Source organism: Centrocercus urophasianus, unplaced genomic scaffold, assembly GCF_019232065.1.
Source record: "Centrocercus urophasianus isolate 14NV4802_14NV808 unplaced genomic scaffold, USGS_Curo_1.0 seq_9, whole genome shotgun sequence".
NCBI classification, from domain to species: domain Eukaryota; kingdom Metazoa; phylum Chordata; class Aves; order Galliformes; family Phasianidae; genus Centrocercus; species Centrocercus urophasianus.
In genome coordinates, this window is record NW_024885532.1 from 20628072 (window position 1) to 20637821 (window position 9750).

Genomic DNA, 9750 nt, shown 5'->3' on the forward strand with positions numbered 1-9750 from the left:
GTGTGTGTGTGTGTGTGTGTGTGTGTGTGTGTGTGTGTGTGTGTGTGAGAGAGAGACCTGATGGAGTGACTGAGTATGTAGCACAGGGCTAACATGGGAAAAGGTAATGACCACTTCAGAAAGAGGGAGCTGGAAGAACCACTCGTCAAGATCCTGTCTCTCCTGTTGAAGAGCAACCTAAGCACTGACTACTACACCTCAGGGAACTCACTGATGTGTGTGCTAATTACCAACATAGGGTATAAGATCATTTGTGGCTTAATCTGTTTAGCTGCACTTGCATCAAACATATGCTTGTTGGCAAACATTTCCAATGTCCTTCCTCATGTCCTTCATGTTGCCTTCTTACCATAAGCCAACTTTTGTGACAGCTGGCTTCAAACACTGATACAAAATATCAGCTAAATAAACTCCACTGGTTTTGTCCTTAGTATTTCATTTTGTCCTTAAGAGAAGCTCCAACTGTACACAAAGTGGGTTAGTCTGGTGGATGGGGAGTAGCTTGGTAAAATTCAGTAGTTCCCCCAGAGTGCCATCTATCCATATCCTAAAAAAATTCCTAAGTCCACAACTCAAGAGTAGACCCAAATTTCTGGCAATTACCTTAAGAGTTAAGCAAAATATGTGATCTCAGATTACCTGAAGTAAATCTTGATCCATTTTCATATTGAAATGATGTTTGCCTTTTTATCTTAAGTTATGAGCACCTTGTTTTTTTTCCAAATATTTATGTCTTGATAAATTGCATTTTGCTATCTATGAGATATTGCACAGAATAATCTGGGAAGGGTCACAGGCAGCATGAGCTGCTGAGATAACATCATCAAGATAAATGCCAAAGTTCCTGATGGCAGGATTAATCTTATCCCCTATAATTCAACATTGTCCTTGTCAGGCTAATTCTGTGCATCACAAAGGTCATTTAAATTAACCAGAATTGTGAGGCAATCTCACAGGCTCACGTTTGCCCTTAAAGAACAAAAATCAGCTTTACTCTGGCTGTGGAACTTGCAACGTGACTTCAGAAGGAACCGAGGCCACTTGTGGGGGTTACACGTTCCCAAAAGATGTAAATACTTGCTGCCTTATTCCCAAACCTTTGAACTCTCTGCAGGCATTATTTTCACAAAATAAGTCATCAACCTGCCTGGCTTGGTCACAGAGTAGAGCTGTGGGTGACACACAATGACAGATTTAGCCCTGAGCAAAGGCTGAGGTGAGAACCCAACTATTCCATTTCCACACAAATATCCTAAATCTTTGCTGGAAGGAGCTGCCAGCAAATACTCTGCTGGTATATGTTCTGGGCCCAACCAACAGGAGAGTTTGTAATCAGCTGCCTGACATCTTGACCTCGTGGAAGTGAAAAAAATGCACAAAATTATGTCTGCTGTGCTGTCATCTGGGAAAAGCCTGCACATCACCATTGCATGAACACTGCATAAATACTGAATGAAAATCTTCAGACTCTGCATGCACAGAAATACAGATTTAAAATGGCTCTGTGACCTGGTCTGAGATTTGAAATGCTGCACAGAGCTGCATTGATATAATCTCCTGTTTGGATATAAATCTCTTGTTTTTAATATAAATTAAGGTGAATAAGATGATCATTTTTTTCCAGGAATTTTAAACAGAACATTGATTAAATCTGTATTTAAAGAATCAACTTTAAGAAAACAAACAAACAAAAGAATACAAAACCAGCTGTCATGAGGCTGTGATGTGGTTTTCTTTCTAAAAGAAAAGGTCATAAACAAGTTTGATTTGTCTCTCATAAAGAATCATAAAATCATAGAATGGCTTGCCTTGGAAGGGAACTCAAGGATCATCAAGCTCCAACCCCCCTTCTGCAAGCAAGGCCACCTTCATATGTTATACTAATAAAGTACATATCTGAAGAGAAGTCCAATCTTTACTTTTTCTAGACAAGACTATTTAACACAGATCCTCCAGGGAAACTCTGAGTTGATAGGAATTCTCTTCGTGCTTGCAGAAAAGCGGGAATACCACTTACAAACTAGACAAACCTTACAGAAACTGATTGTTTCACCTATTTGTGGTGCCTCTCAGTTCAAATGCAACCTTTTAAATTAAAAACCAGAAATGTTAACCATGCTAACTGTGGTTACCTTTGCATTGTTCAGAAGAACAAGTGAAAGCTGAGATGAGCTGAGTTACTCCTGGGTGATGGAGCACTGGAACAGGCTGACCAGAGAGGTGGTGAAGTCTCCTTCTCTGGAGATACTCCAGACCTGTCTGGACACCTACCTGTGTGACCTATTGTAGGGTATCTGCTTTAGCAGGGGCTTGGACTCAATGATCTCTTGAGGTCTCTTCCAACCTTCCACAGTTCTGTGATTCTGTGAAGTGAGGAGAGCTTCCAAAAGAAAATGTATGAAGTACAAAGATCTCTTTCTTTTTAGATCAACCAGAGTTACACTCAGTGAATAAGCAACTTGCTTTCAGCTGCTGTCTTTTGACGTACTGTAGCTAACTACGTAATTTTATCAGTCTGGAAAGATTCAATTTTATGAAAAGTGAAAGAAATGTGAAGATGGTAATTATGAGGAGATTAAAGTAACGCAGTACAAATTCAGCTCCTATGGAGCTGGATTTTTTCTTTCTTTTCTAAGTGGCTGTAGGATTATTTTCTTTTTAAAGCAAACACCTTTAAAGTCCCTGATGGAGCCTCCTAAATAATAGAAGATCTCAAATATCTGTAAATAAGTCTTCAAAATTGAAATAAAGCATCTCTCTGTGCTGGAAGGAGTAACCCAGCCCATCTCAGCTTTCACTTGCTCTTCTGAACAATGGTGTTTTGCTGTGCTAATATCTTAAATGGCTTAATGTTCTAAGGGTGCTTAAATGGGATTGTGGAGCTTTCATTCACACTGGGGACACTATTCTTCAGTCACCATTCCTTTCTCAGTGTTCAACATTAGTTTTGCCCAAAGGTCAACATAAGGACTTCTCTAATGCCTTACCTTCATTTATTTTCTCACTTCACAGTACAGCAAAGTAGTCTGAAAGCACTGGAAAGCATGTCAAATGCAGTTATGCCTTCAAAAACTCAGAATTCGAGAGCTTAACCCAGTTTGCATACAACTAGTCAGTCAAACTTTGATTTCAAAGAATAAATACAATTACTCATGTGAGTAGGTGTTAGCAGAACTGGTCCATGCAGCACAATAAATCATCTGATGGGAAGAAGGATTTGTTTTGTAAGAACTGAGAGTGGTTGGCCTTGATACATATTGTGCAAGGTCGTTTGACAGTCTAGCCAGTTAATTTGTGTTGTATGGGAGAAGATGGGATGGTAGGTAGTGATAGTGCCATTCCTCACAGTAAATCAGCATCTGAAATCCCTTCCTATGTCAACACAGGTGAGCTCCTCTGTTTGTTCTGAACTGGGATATGAAGCATCTCACTGCCTTGGAAACCAAAATGCCCAAGTAAAAGGACTTTGGCTCAGTCACTCAGCATGCAGGAACTCAACTGTGAGTTTTAGTTGTTACTCTTAATTATTATTCCCATTTGTAGTAGAGGGCACTTGAAGAAGAGAAGGTGGGGTCCTAACGAAACGAGTGACCTGAGTGCATCTTCAATAGCAGCTATTGAGTGCAGCTCACAGCATTTATCTAACTTGAAGACTTAACTGTGCAGCTAATTGCTTAATTATAACAGAATCTATTTAATGTCCCACTTCAATAGAACAAAAGAAAGGAAAATCAGCAGTACAGTTTGCACATATTCTAAGGAAAAAAATTGTGCCATGGAAGTGCCAAAGCACAACTTTAGTGATAGGCTTTTCCTCCTTCAGATCTTCATCTGAGAACCTGAAAAATTTCCCTCGCCTATAAAATAAAGTCACAAATATGTTTGGCATTAATACTAAAAATATTCAGCGGCCACTGTCAGTACCATCAGGTCCAGGAGAGATTCCATTCTTATAATTCAATATGCATTTATTTTTACCTAAATTACAGAGGAATCAGTTTAAAAAATGGAGTAGGCCATGTTATCTTTTGTCCATCAACCGCTAGAATATATCTATGCCACTGAAAGATTATAATCACTCAGAAAAGGTGTTCCAAATTTGTGACATGATTTTACTGTCCCTGACTTTAAGTCTACTCAGTCTAATTTTTTTCAACCAGATCCCAAATCAGAACACCGAAAAATCTGCTGTACACTGACCCCATGCTAAGCCCCTCTTTGAGCTTATCTGGGAGACAGAAGAATCAATCAAAACCAATATGGTATAATGATATTTATTTCAAGTGAGGAGGTCTGAGAACACTGCATGACTTATAGCCCAGACAACTGATACACAGGGGAACAGGAACAAACACAGGCTTGAATAGTGAAGTAATTAGGGCTGGAATAGGGGTGTTACTCTATATGGATTATTGAATTATAATGATAACAATGTAGCACCATGATAAAAATGAGGAAGAAAAAGAAAGAATCGAGATTAAAGGTTCTGTTGGCACACAGAAAAGGTAATCCACCAGAGGGAGACAAACTGAAGAAACCATCGCACTGAAGTCACGTTAATCAATGAAGTGGAAGAAAGAAGAATTGTGCAAAATTAAACACAACAATTTATATATTTTTATCATTAATTTACTCAGCTTCTTACTTATCTTTCTTTCTTGCCAGTGTCAGGAAATCCAAATATCTCTTTTAATTTTTAGATTTCCTGCTAATTATGTTGGGTAAGAAAAGTGATTCTACTGAAAGTGTGACATCTGTAATTCATGAAGCCTATTTCTTGGTTCTGGAAGCATTTCTCATTATTAACAAGTCCGTGTGAAAGAACCATCATTTAGATTCCTACTGTTTCTTGACAGAAAGAATGTGCAATATAAATGTGCAAGTTTAATTACAGAAGTATTTCAGATTGCTTTTATATCTTCAGAGGTTTGCAAACAATTATTTAGCAATGTACTACTTCAACAAGGTTGACCAACACATGTTTGGCTGTTGGCTGGGGTCAACCCAACACAGTCCTTTCAGACCCAGACATTACTTTCTTCTTTATCTGATTTGAATTGTTCCTTTTTGTATGGTTTTTGATACCTTTTCAATGGAGTCAACATAAATGTTCTGTGTTGCAGTTCAGTTGAGTTTCCTCTTTATCCCTGCACTATCATTTACTTTTGCTTTTTTTGTCAGCATTTTTACTGTGTTATGATATTATTTCTGATAGTATGTACCCCTTTTGTTCAGTAACAGCCATTCATTACGTTAGTTGTAACATTCTGTACTGATAAAGCTGTAGGCTGAGCAGATCTAACAAAATAGGAAAAGGTTGAAATATCATTAGTGACATGCTAAATTTTCAGGTGCTTCATGTGCTTACTTCCTCGTTTCACAGCTAATTACCACATTTATACTGAAGTACTTACTCTTACTTCACTCATTAAAAGGTTACTTTTTGCCAAGGAATGAAAGGAAAAGTTTTCCCTATATTCTTGTAAAGACAGTGTACTGATATTGTCCCAGTTCCGCTCAAAGAAGTTTAGTAAAAGTCTGTGCTATTGTTTGTAACTCTTCTACAGCACTTCTTTTTTTTTTTCCTCCTGTAGAACTGGAAGCCCTGACATTTTTAAGGAGTGCAAATGGTATCAGGAATAGAAACTCACCAAAACCAGCATGTGACTGAGTACTGAGTACTCCCTCCTACACTCTATACCCTCCTTTCCTTCATCCTTTCTTCTTTTTACTCTCCTTTCTTCTTCTTTACACTTACTTTCTGATCTTTCTCTCCTTAATTCTTCCTTTCCTCTTTCCCAAGGCTTTGAATCCATGAACTGTTTTTTATCAGATTTTTCCTACCTTCTCCTTTAGCTGCTTTTCTTTTACACCATCTGTTTCTCATGATGGAGCATATTATCACTGCTACTACTCATGCATTGCTCCTTAGAAATCCCAAATCCAAATCTAGTCAATAAAGATTAGAACTAAAATTTTGTTTAAGGGCAGAAATCAGTCTCAATTTACTGAAGTGAAAGGCAGATCTTCCCATGACAAAACCAGCCACTCTGTTCTAACTTATTTTTGAGACTCGTGTTGGTCAGACGACTGTAGTAGGTTCATCTTTTTACTGCTTTTAACCTGAAAGCAGGAAGTTAACTGAAAATGAACTCTTGTTTCGCAGTCCCTAGTGGATAACACCCACTTGGATGAAGTTGCCATCTGTTGTTTTCTTGGATTGTGTCAGAATACGTAAAACAGAGTGAAAGGGAGAGAAGCAAAACAGAAGACAGACGCAAGCAGAAAATATTGCTTGGAAGTTGAGGTTCTCCAAAGCAAGAGGATGTTTGGAGTTAACTTTGGAAAAGCCCTGCAGGGGCAATACAGGTGATTGCACTGATCACCAAAGAGTAGCTGGAGCAAAAGGAAAGCTCCCTGGCTGCCATAGATCTGATGCTTTTGCTCTTCATTTCTTTTTCTCATAGCTTGCTGAGTGCAGGCAACGGTAAGTGGGACCAGAACCATCCTTCAGAACAAGCCAAGAAAGATGAAGGAAGAAGAGTGGCTACAGTAAATAACACACAGGCTTAACAACAGGAGCTAGAAGTATGACATTCCCTTTATCTTCCCTTCATTAAGGCTGAGCTGTAATGAGGAATCCAGCCTGCATTGTACTCAATTATATGACAAGAGAAGAGAGGAAACGAGGAAAAAAGAGGAAATGTAGTGTTATGATTGGAAGTTTCATCAGTTTAGTAACAATACTTTTGACTTAAATTTGAATTTAAAATGAAATGTTTCAGGATTCAAAATTGTACAGCAGCAATTCTGTTAGTGAATGAGTAAAAGCATCATTTATGCCTATTATGCTCCGTAAAGAAGCCCAGTTATATCCATTTCCCTTCTTTTGACTAACAATTGGTATATTTAATATACAAAGAAAATAGCAATATTCTGTGCAATATGGCACAAGGCTCACAATTGCTATATTGTACAGTAAGTGCATTTCTTGAAAATCTTCTCAGAAATTTTTGTAGTAGCAAATGCTTCATCAAGCTGTTTTATTACGGTATGTACAGGAAGAGGAAAGATAGCATAGTTAGTTCATCTGCTACCTTCAGAATTTAAGTGGTCAATTAATATACTCATCACATTTATTGCTGCGATGTTACACATGTTTGTATGGAGTATCTAAATCTGATTCTCTTAAACAGAAATAGTTTTATCGACTCAATACTGCAAGCATTTCCTGAAAAAGGATATATTTCCTGTGTTTTGTTAGTGTTCAACAGCACAGACTTTTAAAAAGCAGCAACGTGACACTGATTTGTAAGACAGACTCTAAGTAAGCTTGTAATTCTATATTGTTGTATCTCACAAGAACTCAGTTACTGAACTCCAATGATTATAAATTCCGTATTAAAAAAAAAGACACTGTTGTCCTTACTTCAGTCACAATATTAAGCAAAGATACAAAGAAGAGAGAATCCTGGAGATAAGCTCGAAGATGAAAATGCTTTCTGTTCATACAGTGAAGTTTCTTCAACTTTGTAACTGCAATCAACAAATAAATTCCATGCTTTGGGCTCCTCAAAGGAGTGAGGTTTGTCTTCACTGCTTAGGTGCAAATTAGCTGCAAATTAAACAAAACAAATAGGTAAAATGAAGAAAAACTTCCTAACTGGTCTTCACAGAAGGGATAAAATTGAGATACTGAGCGCTTTTAAAAGTTAATGTCAGTATTTTCAATGGAGAGAAATAGTATCTTCAGCAATAGGCCTCAACTTTTTTGTCCCAGATATTAAGAACTGTCTGTGTTCCTTCTCACTCAGAACTGGAGGAGTTCTGAATGGCTTCTGAGTTTGGAGAGGAGTAAGCATAGATAAAGAACAAATACCACAAGTATAGAAAGGAACCTTCAACTCAACTCTTTCAGCCCCCATAAAAACAAAGCATATAGCAGGAGCTATATCCATCATTGAAGGCCACCAGGTTGGTCAAGCATGACCTTCCTCTGGTGAAGCCGTGCTGGCTGTCTTGGATCACACACCCATCCCTCATGTGGTCGAGCATGTCATCCAGGATGATCTGTTCCATGATCTTCACAGGCACAGAGGTGAGACCCACCGGCCTGCGGTTCCTGAGGTCCTCCTTGCTCCCTTTCTTGTAAATGGGAGTGACGTGACCCTTCCTCCAGTCATCCGGGACTCACCTCACAGCCATGACTTTTCTAACATGATGGAGAGCAGCTCAGCAGCCACCTCAGCCAGCTCCTTCAGAACCTGGGATGCACACCATCTGGCCCCATAGACTTGTACAAACTCTCCAGCTTCCATGACCTCAGATAATTTGCTTTAGAATCACAGAATCACCAAGGTTGGAAAAGACCTACAAGATCATCCAGTGCAACCATTCCCTTATCAGCAACAATTCCCTACTAAAACATGTCCCTTAGTACAACATCTAAACAGCTCCTGAACACCTCCAAGCTTGGTGACCCCACGACTTCCCTGGACAGTGTATCCCAGCGCCTGACCACTCTTTGTTCTTCATCAAATTCTTCTGTCTGTAGGTGCCCTAAAAGTTTCATTGTTAGCTTATCAAATGATGGAGAGGGCCTGGTCATCTGTGTTCTTCATTATTTACTACTCCACAAAACACGTTCATCTGGAAACAGTTGTAATATGGTATACGTTTTCTTTGGAATTACTGATGATAATATTATACTGTAGAAAAAGAGAAAATTCCTTTAGGATCAAAAAAAGTGCAACATTTTAATGGCAATAAGGCATCTCTCAGTTAGTGGATTTTTAATCCACTGATTAGTATCTTAATTTCTGACTGCTCTGAATTCTCAGCCACATTGCCAAGAGGTATCAGATCAGATGCCTTAAGGAGTATCCACACTTTACATATGAGCTTTCTGTTTGAAAACTGCATCTAATGCATTTCTATCCATTACTTTGTTTTCTATCACTTCTATCTGGAAGTACATGAGAGGGATGGAAACGTGGTTTCATACTGACCTGATGCACTTGCTAGAATTAGAGTTCTGTGCCTTCTGGTCAAAGATGCTCAGAGGTGCAAGGTGAAAAACAGTTTCTCAATATTTTGTTGAAAAGCAATACCATCCTCCTGCCCTCACCCCGCACTCCCAAAAAACAATAAAAGGAAGGAGGAAGGAAAGGAAGGGAGGAAAGAATCACAGAATCACCAAATTTGGAAAAGACCTACAAGATCATCCGGTCCAACCATCCACCTACCACCAACAGTTCTCAGTAATCATGTCCCTCAACACAGAATCCAAATGTTCCTTGAACACCTCCAGTGTCGGTGACTCCACCACCTCCCTGGGCAGCCCATTCCAGTGCCTGACCACTCTTTCAGAGAAGTAGTATTTCCTAAAACTGATTTTAGTTCAGTTCTTCAGATTTCAGTGATACTTAACTGAAGAAAAGTAAGTAAGTAAGTAAGTAAGTGAGAAAGAGAGAAAGAAAGAGAGAAAGAGAGAAAGAGAGGGAGAGAAAAAGAGAGAGGAAGAGAGAGAGGAAGAGAGAGAGAAAGAGAGATAGAAAGAGAGAGAGAGAAAGAGAGAAAGAGAGAGAGAAAGAGAGAAAGAGAGAAAGAAAGAGAGAGAGGAAGAGAGAAAGAGAGAGAGAGGAAGAGAGAAAGAGAGAGAGGAAGAGAGAAAGAGAGAGAGGAAGAGAGAAAGAAAGAGAGAGATAAAGAGAGAAAGAGAGAAAGACAGAGAGAGGAAGAGAGAAAGAG

The 9750-nt window shown here is 38.8% G+C and overlaps 2 long non-coding RNA genes across 3 annotated transcripts in view; one reads left to right on the forward strand and one right to left on the reverse strand.

Moving 5' to 3' along the window:
- Positions 1-9750, forward strand: part of LOC122171287 — a 21049-nt gene that overhangs the window by 7522 nt on the left and 3777 nt on the right. The window contains exon 6 of the long non-coding RNA XR_006171951.1: positions 3387-3500. This is a non-coding gene — a long non-coding RNA (uncharacterized LOC122171287). The remainder of the gene's footprint in view (positions 1-3386; positions 3501-9750) is intronic.
- Positions 1-9750, reverse strand: part of LOC122171286 — a 37816-nt gene that overhangs the window by 3204 nt on the left and 24862 nt on the right. The window contains exon 7 of one of the 2 annotated variants that reach the window (XR_006171949.1): positions 6940-7615. The exons of the other annotated variant lie outside the window; for it this stretch is intronic. This is a non-coding gene — a long non-coding RNA (uncharacterized LOC122171286). Of the gene's footprint in view, positions 1-6939; positions 7616-9750 lie in introns of those variants that run through there. 2 annotated transcript variants of the gene reach the window in all.